At 39.9% G+C, this 17,735-nt stretch overlaps 2 long non-coding RNA genes across 2 annotated transcripts in view; one reads left to right on the forward strand and one right to left on the reverse strand.

The window, feature by feature from the left end:
- LOC308193344 overlaps positions 1 to 8,217 on the forward strand; it is a 95,202-nt gene extending 86,985 nt beyond the window's left edge. Inside the window, exon 15 of the long non-coding RNA XR_013949558.1 lies at positions 1 to 8,217. This exon is cut by the window's left edge and continues 12,967 nt beyond it. This is a non-coding gene — a long non-coding RNA (uncharacterized lncRNA).
- The window catches only part of LOC308193352, an 18,928-nt gene extending 2,130 nt beyond the window's left edge, over positions 1 to 16,798 (reverse strand). The window contains exons 1-2 of the long non-coding RNA XR_013949574.1: positions 16,660 to 16,798; positions 1 to 15,310 (exon numbers count right to left, since the gene is read on the reverse strand). The exon at positions 1 to 15,310 is cut by the window's left edge and continues 2,130 nt beyond it. This is a non-coding gene — a long non-coding RNA (uncharacterized lncRNA). The remainder of the gene's footprint in view (positions 15,311 to 16,659) is intronic.
- Between the last annotated feature and the right edge of the window lie 937 nt (positions 16,799 to 17,735).

Raw genomic sequence — 17,735 nt, forward strand, 5'->3', positions numbered from 1 at the left:
AAGTTTGTAAAAAAATAATTGCTTTTGAGAAGACCACAATGACACATTTTTTTAAAAATCCCTATAAAAACAACACATTGGTTCCTATTTTTGAAAAATTGAATACTTAGTGTATGATAAATGGTAATATGACTTTTTATAGCTAGGCTAGCAAAAATGTACTAACTGAAGAATTCATATAAATAGTTGAGGTGGATGGCCTGTGGATATTGTACACAAATAAGCTTTCTTAAAATATCTCTTTGCTGCTATCAGTGATGCCTACTTAGAATAAACTGACCTCCAGGCTTCTAGCACTGCAACTGAAATGGATTTTTTTTTATTTACTTTTAAGGAAGAAAAAAAAAATCAGTCTTCAGATCATTGTTATTACATGAGGAATGAGTGCTGCATGAAATACATTCACAGATGGTGCCTAAACACAAACAGCACACAATATGTATACAAGATAAGTCATTATTTAGTTTCTCTGGGTTTTCATATTTAACGGGGGGGGAAGAATATGCCAGAAAAGAAATTTCACAACATTCAGGTGCTACAGCCCAAGTGATCCTTCGTGTGCAGCTGTGATTCCAGTGCTGCTGTCTGACTCCTCAGCTCCCAGGGCTTTGGAGAGAAATGTAGCTGCCTTAATAGAAGCTTTGTGGCAAATTTAAAATTATGCATGATTTTAAAATTTCTTTTATTAGGCAGTTCACTTTAGCTTGTGCAGGCCAGCAAGATATCTGACAGAGGTCAGGGACCTCATGCAATGTGCTGTTCGCAACTCTAGAGACTTATGGCCAGGAAGGCATGTTTCTGCTCTTCTTCCCACCAGTTCTTGTAATTTTATGCTAATCAGATGCCCCTAAATAATTACTCTGATTTCTTGTAGACACTTATGAAGTACTCTTCAGAGCCTGTCCCAGGCAGGCATAGGTGATCACAAGGAAATGCGGAGCCAGTTAATCTACTGTAAGCAATAGCAAACGACTGCATTTTGTCTGGTGTCTCTTGAATAGTCTCTGTTCTGGGGTACCTTTCACACCAGAACATAACTTTGTGAATGCTAAAAGCTTACAGAACTTCACAAAGTAATTAGAAAGAGTGGTGGGAGCTGTTTAACACAGGCACACCTTTGGCTCAGGAAATTCCTCAGCAGCAAATTCCTGGAGGCTTGGAGAACTTGTTGGGAAAATAACCCCGTACATCTGCCTCATTCTCATACTCTTCCCAAAGTTAACTCTGCTTAGCTACTGGCTGTTTATTAGACTTGCGTGAGTATACAAGCACCGTGTCTGGGAGGACTCAAAAAAGGGTAGCAGATGCAGGCACGTTATTCTTTGCTTTAACTATAGCCGTAACCATAGCCAGTCCCCTTCTCCCCATAGGCATTAGTCTTCTATTCAGTCAGCATCACGGGAGGTAATGGATGCAGTGGTGGAGAACAGAGCATTCACACAAAAGACATTGACTTGTGGTCTTATCTGGGGGCTCTCTCTTTCAGGCTTCTTTGGGATTCTGTGAAGTTTATTGGCTATTAATTACTATTTTACATAATTTTATTTCTTATTATAGATGTTTAAATGGGTGAAAATTGAAAGATTCTCATTTAGTGCATTAAACTCAAGTTTAACATGCGTGAGTTGTGAGAAGAGGAGGAGAAGAGTAGCTCCCAACATTTTTATATTGGCATCTGTGGCTGAAAATCTGCACTAGATCAGTAGCAATGAATTAGCTGGTTGTGTAGTAAGTATTGACCTAGACCTGCAGCTAAAGCTGGAGCTAATCCTTAATTAGAGCTTTTCAAAAGCAGGAAAAAAGTTCATTTTTAAAATATATTTTTTTAGTTCAGCACCTCATGATGTCAGATAGGAGTGGAGGCAGAAACATTGAAAACACAGCAGGAAATACTGATTTTATACTATGAAAATACTTTTGTTTGCATTGGAATTCCTGTTCTTTCTGTATTTTCAGCCCTGATTTTCATGCACACACAAGTTTAGGACTCTGTGGATAAATATCCTTGCTTGTGAGAAGCACTTGCTGTTTTCAGGCTTTGAGTTAACTGCTGAGCTTTCTTTGTTGCTGTAGACCTCGCTAGTAATCACTGTTGTGATATGGCCTTCAACATATTTGTCACAGCTTTATTAAATATTTTATTTTTAAAAGGATTTATATTTTGCAGCTCTCACTTATGGACTTCACTCTTCCTCATTTCAGCCCTGCTCCAGGAAACCACTAAAGTACATGCTTAATTGACTGCATTCAGCAGGATTAATCTCTTGTTTAAATGTGAAGAACATGCATTGCTGGGTCAGAGCCTCAAAGAGTCCATGAAGTAACTGGGTGAGCAAAAACTAAAGAGAGTAAGGGTATAGCATAGCATCTTCAATTTTAGTTTTTGGGAGTTGAAGATGCTGCAATTTATATACTAAATACAATGTATTTGTGTATGTCAATATCATATAATACTTAGGGGAAAAATGTGCAGATAGATGCTTTAGTTTTGTTCAGTTAGAGTATTTAAGGTTAACTTCTGGCTTTGGGGTAGATGAGACAGAAGGGGGTGAAAACAGTGCATAAAATTTGACTGACTGCTCATGAAACGACATAGTCTAGCAAGGTTTATATAGTGGAAGCTTTAACCAAAAAGGCTGTTCTTTCTCTGATGTGTCATACTAACGTTCTTTACCTTCATGGTTCTTGATAATTTGAGTTTGAGGTTCTCAGAACAATCATTTCTTCCCTAAAAAAATTAAAATAACATTAAAAATTATTGTTGCAAAATGAGAGGCACCAAATCTCTAAAAGATGTAGGCACTTGGATTTCCGAAGACAACACTGTAATGTAATGAAATGTTTGCTGGCATTGTTATGGTATAGAAAATACAACTTAATATTGAATTCTGATCAATCTGTGTAATGCTTAGAGTGTCCCGTATGATGTTAAGTAAAATAAAATCTATCTTTGCTAACATTTTTTCTTACTTCCTTGCACGCTGGCTTGCTCTATTGTGCATTCAGGCTCAGGGAAGGCAACCTCCTTTATACAGACTAAGGGCTCTCTGCTGTTTCGGTTTGTATGATGTAAATCAATATAAGTGTTCAGAACCTTTCCATTTTTCTTTCAGGTGTACCTTTTACAATATGGAATGAGAAAATTCCCTTTCTCCTCACGTTTATTGCATGTTTTGTTCTACAGAGCAGTCTTTCTGCTCTATGTTTCCAGAGGAGTTTGGGTCTTTGTTTACTTGTGGCTTCATTAAAGAACGTCCAGTAGCTAACAATTTCCATCATCAACCTTTGAATATCAAGCACGCTATTATAATACTCTTTGAAAGCACTGCATGTAGTGCAGAAACCTGAGAGACGCAAGAGCAGCTCTAGTCAAGTTATAAAAAGAGCACTACCATAGCTGCCTGAACAGGAGGAACGTGTGGGGAGATCGAGGGCATTGCCATGACAATCCCGATTGACGGAACTTTGTTCTTGTCACCTTCTGGCGTACTTTCTTCTTCCAACATCAGGTGCAAATGATGATTACAAGAAGTTGTGCTTGTTGTGGAGAAAACGTAGCCGAACATCTCTTCTTCTGTTTGTTGGAGCTACAAAATACGTGGTCAATGGAGTCTAATTTGAATGAAATTTTATGGGCACGCAGAGGTTGGTGTGAAGTAAGGAATGCTCTATTTTGACCCCTGTAGCCTCTCTACAGAGAGCTTAATAGATAAATGTTTTAAATTACAGTATGTTCCAATTATTGTACATTTATGGGACGGTGTGAGCTCCCTCTACGGGCTAATTTAACGTCTGCAAATTCCAATAATTCTTTTTTGTAACAAAGCCTCTGTGTAGCCTAGTGGATAAGGTGCCTGCCTAAGGTTTCTAAGGTTGTGCTCTTTTGAGCGTGTGCAAGATGGCTGCCACAAAAGTGTTTGAAGCTGCCGCGTTTGAAGCTGCCGCGTGTGTTTGAAGCTGCCGCATTTGAAGCTGCCAGGTTTGAAGCTGCCGCGTGTGTTTGAAGCCGGCGCGTTTGATGTTGCTGAGTACGTTTGTAAATTTGAGGCAGACTTTAATATTGTTAGACGGTAGGGGAGTCCTTTTCAACCTTTTTTCATTTTTCACTTGAACTTTTAAAAAGTTTTATTTTAACTTTTTTTTAAACTATTTTAACTACTTATGTCAGCTGAGGAATGCTGTGATTCACAGCCATTATTGTAAGGAGGCTGTTATGTATTTTTAGTGCTGCTGGGACCATAGGAATTTTTGAGTGACTTTGACTGCAGACAGCAATGTGGAGAATAATCCTGGCTGTGAAAAGTGCTGTTGGGGCTGCAGAAAAGTACAGAATAATTTTGACCAAGGGCAATCATGTCTGCTTTTAAAAGAAATCCAAGTACGCCCAGGTGTCGAATTTGTGAGTTGCTGGGACTGGGAGGGAAAAAATATTGCTGGAAAGAGATCTGGAGTTTTGTAGCTGGACTTTTGACAGTGTGTTCTGTTAGCCAAGAGCTGAGAGTTTAAAAAAATCTGATGGGGCTGTAGAAAAGCCTTCAAAGATGCTGGGAATGAAGAACTTCAGCTGTTTGGATGGTCGGGGAGAGGTGTAAATGGTGTCATTTGTTGAAAGCTGTGAACTGTCGAAAATGCTAGGAAGTAAATGTTGAATGTACATGAAAGATGCAAGGTATAGTTTGTTCCTTCTGGAGGAGAAATGTTCTGTAACGTTATTTAAGAATGTAATTTTTGAGTCTAAAAACTGACCAAGAGTTGATCTGGGACTGGGAAGTCAGGGACTGTTCGGCGGTAGAAGGCAGAATACTTTAATTTATCTGAACATTGTTTTTTGTGTGACCAAGCAATATCTTCTCTATGAACTTGAATATTGGTTGAATGTTAGAGGTTCATACAATGTAGCTAACTGGATGTTCTCCAAATGGAACCAATTTGTTATCGGTGGAGCACAGATGGACGACTTCTGTTCATTGTTAACGGCGATTTGGGAACACTTTGTTCAACAGAGATGTTTTGTAGTTCTGCGCATCTGGAGGACTTCTCCCTTTCACTCTCATCCAGACTTGGAGCTTCCTTTAGTGTTGATGATTATTCATTGACTTGGAGATTCTCTGGAAATCCCACCAGATCTGATAATCTTTCAGTCATTAGATAGACCTGGTAGTTACTCTCTTAGCATGTGTGCTTCTCTACCATATCTGTTCAACATTTATCAGATTGAATTCTTGGCACAAGATTGGGATACGTGAGTCTATATCTCAGATAAACTGTAGCAGGATGTTAAACTTATTTGAGATCACAGATTATTTTGTTTATAGTGTTGAATCCCTCTCTGACTGAATCATCACCTTTTAATTTCTCTAGAACTGACACCTCTGTTCTGATGATTATTCATTCAGATCTGTCTTTTTTATCATCTGAGTTGCTAACACTAGACATTGTTTTGTACAGAATTACACAAGTTGATGAAATTATTAAAACAAACACAAAAAAGTGTGGTATATTACAGTGAGTTGAGTAACTGTTCATGACTTGGCTCCCTGTGAAGGTTTGCACTTAGTGATTTTTAATTCCCATACAATAACAAGCACTGAATGAATCTGATTGATGCTGTTTGTGACAAATTGCTAGTATTGTGCATTTCTTCCAGGCACTTCGCTTTCCTATTTTAGAATATTTGTTATGTTTGTTTGATTTATACCATTGTTTTTACCTCCTTTAGTTTACCAATCACCTCGTGAAATTAACTTCAGCATTTTCTTTGCTGATTACGCAAACTTTTGAGTGCCTTGAAGCGTTTTCTTAGATGAAGTGAAGTTGCTCGTGCTTCTCTGTGTGCCATGTTTGGTGAAATTCTGGAGCTGCTCAGCTGGACGGTCAGTGCTCCAATGCCAGGCCCCTGTTCTGGGCTTTTATATGGTTTTGGAGCAGTGTTCAGTCCTGACTTTATGCAGGAATTTCCTTCCATAATTTTGGTGGTATATATGGTGCACTACCATCTTAATTGCAATACCACATATAATGGTTTTCTTGATCTTCAGTAACCTCTCTCTTTCATTTTACTGTTAATGAAGTTTTTATTGAGTATTATCAATTGTAGCTCCGTGTGATTTGATGATTTTTGATAATTTTATATTACAATTGAGAGTGGTTGCTGCTCTATTTCTATTTTCTTCCAGGCTTGGTAAATCAGAGGTGTTTTTTTTGTTTTATTTTTTTAATTTTTATATAGTCTTGCTGATGTAAAATTTATTGGCATTTATTCTAAAGTTTAAATACCTTTATTTGTTAGTACTTTCTTTTTTTTCTTCTATGAGCTTCTTCCTCCATCCTTTCCAATGTGTTGCATTCTCTTTGTTTTCCCTCTTTTCCCTGTTAATTTTAAGTGGAATGCCACGTTAACTTGTGTCAATGGGTCCCGTCATCAACTTCAGTATAATACTCATAAAACTTTGCCTTCAGTTTATTTTCTTGCCCACAACACAGCGAAGTGATTATTGAAGGCTATTGTGATGAACATCTGAGTAACTTCTCTATCTAAAAGCTTGCTAATGGCGTAAATTAATCACAATTATTATTATAATAAAATTATCCAAAGCAAAACCACTGCATAAGCTTTTGAATAGTCTTGATTTTTCTAAAGCAAAGGTGTGAAACCTTTAGGCAAATCTTCAACTATTTAAGAAAATTAACAGCATAAACCCTGTTAATTTACATCTCCCTTGCTTCTTAAAGTTGGTGTGTGTGTGTGTATATATATATATATACATATTTTATCCCTCTGCCTATTTATATATAACTAGGTTTTTAGGAATCTAAAGCTATTTGAAATAGGAATGTTTCAGTTTTCTTTTAATTTGTGATCCTGAAACATATGCTTATGTTAGATGAAGATGAATATGAGACAGCATTCATAATCAGTCCTACAAATTTCATTTATATTAAAACTACAGTATTTGGTCATTGTATTGAAAATATTTGTTGAAATAGTTTTATAAACTAACAGTTCACTGTGCACAATGCTATGTATTTTTTCCAAATTATTAGAAATAGTTTGTCTATTTGTTGTACTTTTTCCATTTTCCTCGTGAATTTTTAGCAATTTGTGATATTGCTAGTGTATCGTTTACAGTTGTACTTAATAATTAGTATACAAGTTATACTTAATTGTGTGTAATTACATCCTGCTCTCAGTCACATATGAAAGATTACCAACAAGTGAGAAAATGTGAAGGATTTGGCTTATTTTTTCTTCTCCTCCATTTTATGCATTAATGCACAAATGGGATTATACAGAGTGGAGATGGGGGGTTTTCTTCTAACGTATTCTGCCTTACTTTTAATTGAATTAATATTATAAATCTCCTGACCTAATAGTTTTTTGAAGAAAATTGCCCTTGGACAGTAGTTGCATGGCTATAGTTGAAAATGATTTATATTATCTGTTTTTCTCACTATTGGCTTCCTTTTGTTTTGGAAATTCTGTGGCTGAACAAACATCATGTTCCCAGAGAGACAGGCTTCCAGCTAGCTAAACACTCTCCAGTTCAGTTTCAAACTGTGATGCCTAAAGTTTAGCTGAGAAATCCATACTTAGGTGGAGTCATCCGATTAAAACTAAAATAAAATTTAAAAAAAAAATCTGAACTTTGAGATGCCCAAGAACTGGTGGATGACTGATTCAACATGACACCACTCATTTATAACTGTGAATGCAACTTTGAGCTGTATTTAAGCACCTTAATTTGAAAACATTAGCCTTTGTTTCTTTGTAAGTAAGCGTAGACTGTGTATGGCATTGCACACCCCTCCCCCAAAGAGTTTATAATCTGAGCAAAATAGTCAAAGCATAGCTTGGATGTACTGGGACACATGGAATAGGGAATTAATGGGGTATTTATTTTTCTTGTAATTGTTTAGCTCTGAAAGTTCACACCAGGCTTATGTCCATCTGTACCTCATTTCTTAATTTTGTGACTATAAAATTTGGATCCTGAAAAGGAAACTGGAAAGTTTTGTTTAGCTGCAAAGCAAATACGTATAGTTGCACAATATGATTTGCTTGATGCCTACTTTATCTACTGGTATGCCTGACCTACAAAGTGAGGCAATCTTTTGGCCTAATTAACCTTAGTAACATACCCAAAAAGCTGCAGTCTAGTGAGGTTTGGATTATTGCTGGCATAAGGCAATCAATTACAATGGAAGCCCCCCCCCCCCCCCCTTTTTTTTCTGCACAATCAGCCTACTTTGGGTTTGTACGAGTGATGCAGTGGTGAAGTGTTGGCTACCTCATGGCTCATCCATCCATTTTCACTCATTTGATTTGATCCAAACCAGGGGATTATTTATTTCACACCCTTGCTAGAGAACACGGAAGTGTTTTTTCTGTTGACACAGAAAGACACGTTAATGAACGGAGTTGATCTAATAACATAAAAACTCACCAACTCTGTTTTGGTTTCTTTATATTCTTTTGGCTACTTCTGCTTCAGGAAGATATATTTCTCTTATGCACACCTGTATGTGCTTGTTAACAAGTTAGTTATTAACAAACAAAACATTTTGTACTGGTTGGTCTTTTTTTATCATTCATTATGCCCTGCTGAGTAATTCCATCCAAGAGAGAAAACAACACTACATGATTATTATGAGTGGTCAAACACTTGAAAACTTGCTTACAGAATTAGATTCATATTCCACAAAGAGTGGGAAAGGGTTGCCTTATGAAAGGTACAGAAAAAGCAAGGAAGTGTAAATCAATTGGATAACTTACTTGCAATATGTAATTCTACTTGCCCTTTTGTTATACAGTAGGGACAGAACTGGAAAAAGTGTTTAAGATGGTGGACAGAAAAAGAGCCTTTTGTCAGCTGAAATTCTTCACTCAGGGTCTGTGGAATTCCCCTTTCTCTCTAAAATGTTGGCTAAACGGCAGCATTTTTTGCATCACACATGGGTATGCCTGTTCTCTGCTACCTGAAAATCCAGTGAAGAGAAAGCAGCCAAGAAGCAATGCACTAGAGACATGTGTTTTGTACCTTTACCTTTTCACACTTTCACTGATCTTGAAGTCCTACTTAGCTTATAAAACCAAAGTTGGCTGGCATGTGTGGAATCACAGTGCACACTATCGTTGAAAGCTGTCTATAAAGAAATGGCCAGGGCTTTGTTTTCTATGGACTGCCATGTTTTCCTGCCATAGCAAGTCAAAGCACATGTCTAGCAAGCGCTGTTTTTGTCGGAATTTTCAGACTAAGAGACCTGTATTTTCATGAAAGCTTTTCTATACTTATCTTTGAGAAGGTGTAGTATCTTTAACATTGGTGTCTGCATTCTGCAGCTGCAAAAGGATAGATTTGGTGCTTGTAAAGCAGTAGTGTCTTCCACCTGAAATACCCTGATTCACATATGAACGCAATGGAATGCGGCTGTACATAAAATTCCTTCCATTGTTGCACGACTTGAAATAAGTAGCTTTAATCCCCTAACTGTGTATGGGAAAACAAGAATAGGTGTTGTTGTTTATGGTTTGTGAACAGACTTGGGACTGAGATTGGTGCTGGCAACACTTTTTCCCCTTGAACAATAAAGTTCTGCATATGAAGAGAAATCTGAGCATTAATACGGAACCCTTTCTTTAAGTTTCAGGACTACATTATGCATCCATATCTTGGGCCTAATAAAATGAATGAATCCTTTTAGTTTTCCTACCGTTAGGGCTTTAAAACAGGCAAAGTCTTTTTATTTTTTTCCACTGCAATTTAAACTAATTTTAATATTCCCTAGATAATAGTGAAATAACCAATTCTGTCCAATTCTGCTTTAGATGAAAGCATCAGCATGTTTGGAACATAAACCTTATTTTACCTTTTGTTGAGCTGCCCAATTTAGTAAGAGCAATTCAGTGCTACATCTTAAACATAGTATGACTTAGAACTCTGGAATCTGCCTGGAATGTGAAAAAAGGGAATAATTTATATTTAATTGGTCTAAACCTACCTTTCCTAGGTCAATAAGAAGAGGAAAATCAGCAGCATTAATCAAGATAAAATTATCAGCTGATTAATCAGTGTTCTAATTACTGCATAGTTCTTTCCCTTTTCAGTTTTAATTACTAAACTTCATTGTCTCTTCCATATGGCCATCATGCATTCATGGTACACTTTTTCTCCTGGTGAGATCATTAATATAAAAAATGTACATTCAAGACATTACTGAAGATATAAGAAATTGCTACTGCCTACTAAGAAATTGCCAAGGAAGCTGCAAATCAGCGATAGGTTATACAGGAAAAGTCTAATAAATCTACTAACACTTAAGAAAATAGATATAGTGGAAATGTAATTATGATTATCAAATCAACCTTTGTCCTAAAGTGAGTTTTACCAGTCTTATTTCATCAAATCCATCTCTTGGTTGGGTCAGAAACCAATCACAATCTGCCTTAAATTGGCAAAATGCATGGGAGACCTCCTAAATTCATAGGGCTGACGTAGACCACACAAATATTCCCGGAGCATATTTTCTGTAGCAGAATGTCCCAGCTTACTAGAGCCCAGATCCTCAAAGGTATTTAGGCACTTCGCTACCCATGGGGTAACTGATTTTAGTAGATACTAGATGCCTAAGTATCTTCCACGGATTTAAGCCCAAATGAATATATCTGCCGTGTATTATATTGCCAGAAGTAGCTTGTGTTATTTAGGCTCTGTCATCTGGGATGCGCCCATTTCCAAGTCAGCACCAACCTGGAGCGAAGGGAGGAACAAGTCGCTGTTCCCTCCTAAGAGCTGGAGCTTTGTCAGTGTAAGCACCCAGTTCTCTGTGTTTGGGGAATGCACAATGTGGTCTTGCACCATTGTAATTTATTGATTAATGTTTTAAAGTATTTGCCTGTGGTTTCTCACCACCTTATCACCAAATGAGGAGGGCATAAAAATGACCTTTATGCAGTGAGATGCATGAGGCGTGCATGACGTGGTGTTTAGTTTTTGAGCCTTGCGTGGCTGGCCGTGCTGTGCAGGAGTGGTAGAGGCTGCCCAGACACCCTCAGCCTCCATCTTTAGCTCCTGACAGCAACACCTCAAAGATGTGCTTTTCTGCAAAACTGTTTAATGAAGACCTGGTGACTTATTTCTAATTGCATCCTTATTTCCTAAGTATTTGTTATATTCCTGACCAAAATGTGTTGTGTGGGCATATCTACAACATAATTACAGGGTTTCCCAGTTGTGTTTCAGCCCTTGGGTAACTCATGTTATCCGTGAGACTAGGCAAGGTGATTTGCCAGAGACAAACACCTCTGTCCTAGCGTTTTGCGAGAGGGGTGTGTACGTGGCATGGGCTGTTCCCCTGTGGGGGGAACAAAATACTCCGTGCTCCCTTGCTTTGGGGGTCAGTTGCCAGCCCTTACAGTAAGCAGCAAATTTGAGCAAGGGCATAGGGAAGGTAGGCCCAAACGAGATGGGTTACAGCTGCATCCACAATATAAACAGGGGATTTCTACCATATGGTTTCCAACAATATCCTCTGCTCTTTAAAACATTTCTATTTGCTTGTCTGTTTCATTTAAAAATCAGTTTTTCTTGAGAAGTAGTAGAAATACCAGTTATTTAGTTAACTGATTAGTAATTGACGGTCTAGTTTGGAAATTGTACAAGTTCCCTATGAATATTCATAAAAAATAATTAACTTGGATTCTGATTTAGAGCCCAACAACAGTTCACTTCAATTTTATTTTTATTTTTATTTTTTTCTGATAGATGAGTTAATTATATGCTGGGGTCTAGTTGCTGGGCTTTCTTTCCTACGCGGCGACTGACTAACTGCTGCTGGTGACAACAATCCCGGTTTGGGGGCTCACTCTCTTTTGCTTTGGGCCTTTCTTGGGCCCTTTCCAGTGGTGCTGTGCAGCTGGAGGGTGGCATGTTGCCATCCCCCTGCAAGGGACATGGTTGCCCCAGTGCAGCGTCCCTTTGCCGTTGCACGGATGAGTCTGCTCTGGCTTTCCTTTCCCAAAAGAAGGAGTGCCCAGGGAAATTGGGATTGCCCAGAGCCAGCGAGGGACAGGTCCCTGGTGGAGCCAAATTCAGATTCACCCTGTGGCGAGATGCCTGCTGCCCCAAAGTCGGCCGGCATCAAGAAGATCAAAGGCACAAGGAGGATGGAGGCCGCCACTCTCCTTCCCAGTGCTTGGGCGACGGCTGCGGCCTCGCTGCTCTCACCCTGCGGCCGACCGCGTGAATCTGGGTTTTGGGAAACACCCCTGCTCCCCGAGGACAGGGGCAGAGAGGCCACCGTCCCACCAGGTGCTGCCCAGGAAGGATTCGCAGCTGGGGAGGCAAAGGGAAGGGCGAGGGGCTGGAGGCTCCCAGGAGCCCCGGCCTCCGCTTCCCGGCAGAGCAACGCTGCCATCTAGTGCCGCGCCGGCTCGGCCCCGCTCCTTCCCCTTTTTTCTGAAAGGTTTTTATCCCGTCAAGGAAAAACCGGCTCTTGGAAAACAACCAACTCAGTTGGAACTCGGAGATAATAATCAGTTTCTCTGGGCTTGTGAAATTGGCTCATTAAGCGTGCTTTTTAACAGAAAATATTGGAAGCGATTAAGTCTGCTTTACTGAGTGGGCATGAAATGGCTAACCTTCGGCCACCCACAGCTCCTAGGTGCCTGGCGTCGTTTTATGCATGCGGCGTAATGTCTTTACTTGAAGTGCTGTTTATTCATCACCTGCTTATTTATCTCTTTGCATTTGGCAGGCACATCGATCAATGTTAAACTGTCACACAAGGTTATTTTTCTTTTACATAACAGTGGAGGCCTAAGGTAGTGGCATATTAAAAGTAATAACTTTCTAACTTGTAGCTCAAGATGACAGCACCATTTGTACCTGAAGATACTACAGCCAGGAATTCAAAAAAAAAAAAAAAAAAAGGGAAGGGGAAAAAAATAAGGAATTTAAAAAACAGACAGCATCTGTTAGATATTAATGGTCTTCCAAGGTCAAAGGCTGAATGGCAACATTCCCTGTGTTGCTATAAGCATATGCCCGTGTGTTGTGGATGTGTCTTGGCTCTTCACCATGAAAGAAATCCTCCCCTGACCTGTCTGAGATATCTTCTGGCCTTAGTGTTTCTGATAAACCCACATGGGGGCTATTTTACATTTGCCGTTGACCACCCAACCTGATTTATACCCTAGCGATCCGGCAGTTGTGCCCAGAAGTGCATCAATTCCCCCTGATGTTGGTGCAGATGTGGAGGCTTGCGCCCACATCCTCCTTGCACACGATGGAGGCCGCCTTGCCGGAGGCCAGGCCATGCACACAGAGGCCGGCAGCCTGAGCCCAGCGGACGGGGAGCAGAGGTAAAGCTGGCAACAGCCCTGTGCATGAGAGGCACGCAACAATCTGAGGGGAAAAAAAAAGTCAATGTAGAAGTAACTCTTTTCATTCTAGTTTCTCTCACCCCCCCTTTTCTTTTTTTGGTTCTAGTATTCTGTTGCTTTCAAACACTGCCCAGCTTTGATAGACTTCCTGTCTTGGCACAGGGCCAGGCAAGCTTTCTCTGTACAAACAGGTTTTCTTTTTATTTTCAGTCCAGCCTAAAAATGCCTACAGATAGAAGAATGTCAGATCTTTTTAGTGTTGAATTTCAAAGCGGTCCTTAGAATTCCTTCCTTCCCTTGATCTCGTCTTTGGATTGCGGCTTGGACTCGCTCTCTGTTTCTAAATATAAGCCGTGGACAGTGGCTTTCTAATAAAACGCTTTGATAGCCTTGTGTACATGGGAGTTAAGCACAGAGCCATGGTGGACATTGTGTCAGCAGCACCGATCACGCCAACATGAAGCACTGCTTCTCTCCCACCACTGTGTATGTTGTCTGCCAACGTACCCTCACTAGAAAATGTGAATGAAAAAATGGAAACGCTTGAGAAAGCAAGGCCATGAAACTCACTTGCATTTCATGCAGATGGCATCTTGCTTTCTGGATTTAACAGAATTTATCATTGAGGCTGGTCTATCTTTGGATCTGTTAATTCATGTATTCATTCCTGCTCTTGGGCAGACAGTTCTGCTTTATCTCATGAAGTGCAAACCTTGGAGGGAGAGAGGGAGGGGGAAAGCTTGTCCATTAAAAAAGCAGCACCTCCACATGTCTATGCTCTTTGGATCAATATTTGCATCAAAGTGGTTTAAATGTATGTGGCTCTAGGGCTGTCCATTCTTTCAACCTGACCTGCAGCATTGATTAGGGCTGGTATAAGGAAGGGAAAATAGCAAATCCGGTAAGATAAAATTAAAAAAAGCGAGGAATGTCACTGTGACTCCTGAGAAAGATGTACTTAAAGCGCTCACATCGTTTGTATGAACTCAGTAATCCCCTTAGTTAGGGACTGCTTCTCTTTGCCACCCACATATGGCAGTTGTGGTTCATTTGATCTTATTTCCGAGGATAACAAAGAATACTTCAAATTTATTTGAACAACAGTGAAACCTTCCTTTTTGGGATATGAGAGTTATCTTGGTTCTTCTTAAATATTCACACTGGTTTGTAATTACTACTTCAATTTCTGCTTACATATCCTGATTCGTGGAAGGCTCAGAGTAAGTTTATGATGTGGATAAAAATTATCTTCTGCACGTTTTCTTCTTCCAGTAACACTGCAAGCCCTTTCTGGAACTCCGTTGGACATTATACATGCAGGGAGTGTGAGGCAATTTACACCCATAAGAGATTCTTATCTGAAGAGGAGCACAATTAAAGCGAAGCTGCAGGGCTGACCCTTGGATTTTTCCTGATTACAAGCTTTAGTTAGCATTCTGGGTGAAGGAAACATGTGGTTCCCTTCGCTGTTTTGCTCCTTCTGTTGTTTTTTCTAAAGTGTCTTTCCAATTCATTTTGAAGTGATGGATTGAAAGCAATAAAAGAGGTCACCTGGCGAAATCCTGGCCTTACGGTGGTAGTTCAGGGATTTCACTGGGTCCCGGATTTCCCGTGAAGAGTGACCGCCTTTCTGTGGCTGCTGGCACTGGGCAGTGTCTTGTGGCAAGACCACAGCTTACTTTTACTTTTAACGCATGCAGTGTCTTGTTTACAATTTGTGTTGCAGAGGATAAAATTGAAGAGGCAAGTTGCAGTCTTGGATCTGCATTTTTTTTCCTCTTTGGTCTCAAATGGACTTCTAGTATTGAATTCTCTGGACGTAGGATCAGCCTTTAAACTTTGACCTGCATGTGTGATGGCTTAGGCAACAGCTAATTTTGAAGCACAAAAGATTTAAGATCAGCTTTTTTTCTGAAACGACTTCAATTTCTGATAAAGAGAAACAGAAAGACAAAATGACAGAACACAGTATAATACATAAAACTGAGAGGGAAAAAAATGACAGCTAAGAAATTTATCATGTAAACAAAGAAGTCCACCCTATTGAACGGTATAAAATTGAATAAATAGAATGATCTCTCCTCCACACTCGGCAACAACTCTGCTGGCAAAGCACTTAGCACCTACTCAGATTAGGCTGCATGAGTACAACAGTATTAAGTTAGCCCCACAAAAGAGGGCTTCCAGTATTAAGAGTGATCAAAGGATTTTAGCAAGGCAGGCTGGCCCACAACCATAAACGTCCCCTAATAAAGTAGAACTGAGCTATTAATTTACTTGACAGAATGTCTGTGAGCAGATTGCAGTTTCCTTGTATTTACTCGTTGTTCAGCATTACTTGGCATTTTTGTGAACGTGTTTACCTGCAGAACTGATTGTGAGCCGGGCTCCAGAAGGATTTGATACCTGGTATTTTAAATTTGTGCTTTGTTGGTTACAGCTAGTTGGTCATCTCACGCAGAGGAAGGAGGAGAAAATTAGCATGCCTGAGACATTTGCCCAAATGTTAAACCACTGTTGGCCCCATAAACCTCTCCTGCAGCAGTTGGCATTTATTGTCCATTCCACTTGTCTCACTTCACCTGTCTTCCGGACATAATTTAGGGCACTACCTGCCAGTAGACCTGTCCTAAAACTAATATACAGCTACCCATAAAACAGCTCTGTTCTGACCTGGCGTCGGTTACCTCCCGTGCTTGTTGTCTAACCGAGTTTTATTATCCCTAAGGCCAGTGGCTCCTGCAAAATGGCTTAGGATCTTGTGGCCATTGTGGCAAACGTCCTTGTAGCATGTGGTTTATATGTAAGGCAGACAGTGTACGTGCTGTACTTCGGGGGCCAGTGTGGGGAAATTACAGCCCTAGGTTATTCCTCCAGGCAGTGGCCTGGGCTGTTTCCTCCTTGGCATTTGGAAGCTGATGGTTCTAGGCAGGTTTTTGGTGCACCGTGGAGCTAACGATATTTTTCCTGGTTACATTATATTATCAGCAGCCCAGCAAGAACCTGAGATGGTGTCCACTGGAGATACTGAGGTGTTAATAGCCAGCCAGTTCTGAGGTATTTTCATCTGAAACCGAACTTCGTCGCTGTGCAGCATTTTTAATTCATGTTATTTGGCCACACACAGCAGGTGCAAGCACTTCTGTGGAAGAATGCACAGCAAGGAGGCTACAAACATAATAACCTCCGTAATTTTATACAGGCTAGTTCACCAAAGTTCTCCTGTGCGGCAAAGTACCAGCTTTCCTTAAAGCAGTGCTAGGTTCTTACGAACTTACCTTCTAAAGGAAGCCCTGCTAATTTTCCTGTGTCCTTCCTGTCTTCTCTCCCTCTCTCCATTTTCCTTTCCAAATTCTTTCCTCTCTGACAGCCATGTGGAGAATGTAACATTCATTTTTGCCCACCAGGCAAAAAAAGCGTTGGGATTTTCTGCTGTAGCTTGTCCTGTGGAGTAACTGGGGGTAACTGCTTCTGTCTTTGAGTGCTGATTATGGAGAGTAAAGTGAAGGTGAGGGCAGTACTATTGTAATGAATTCATGCTTGATTTTTCAAGAGGCTGTGTTTTCAGTCACCTGCCTTATAACACCTCTTATAATTAGGTCACTTATGTAAAAATGGATGTGTTTCTAATGTTAGACAGTTTTTTTTCTAAGGTTAGACAAGTTTTGTTTTTCTGGCTCTGATCCATTCCCATGCAAACATGAGATTGCTTCGTGCGATACGTTCTTCAGTGCCGTGTTCTGACGAGTTTGTGTCTTAAGCAATGGGACTGTCCCACTTAGAGTGCTAATTCAGCTCCCTGCTGTTGTGTGCTGAAGGATCTAAAGTCCTCACTACCTTTCCTTAAAGTACGTCTAATTTTTATTAAACACTAAAAAGGAAACACTTTTTCCTCAGAAACCTTCCCTTACTTTTGGTGTAAGCATATAGCAAACTTGATGCTCAGCAGTAATGGTGTTTAAGAAATGCAAGAATAGAAAGGAAACTGTTAGATCCATTACAGAGCTACAGAATGTCCTGCAGCAGTGTGCAAAGCACCCCTTTTCCAGCTGGGGAAACAGCTTTTGGAAAATTTTGTGTGTGTAGACCAATCGTCCCTGCAGTCAGCAATCCTAAATGTGAATTCTGCCTTGTACTGAATGAACAGGCGCGTGAACAAATTAAAGTTATCTAGCAGTGTTGTGACACAAACAAGAAGGGAAAGACTATAATCTGTTAGGACAGAACTATCTTCAGTTTGTTTTGCTCCTTTTTAAACAATTCTTGACTGAAGCTGACAATAGACAACAAGCGAAGAGACATGTCAGATTCTGAACTGGTTGAAGTGCTTTTTTCACCTGTGCTTCCACTGACC

Source organism: Anser brachyrhynchus (genome assembly GCF_964034855.1).
Source record: "Anser brachyrhynchus genome assembly, chromosome: 3".
Classification (NCBI taxonomy): Eukaryota; Metazoa; Chordata; class Aves; order Anseriformes; family Anatidae; genus Anser; species Anser brachyrhynchus.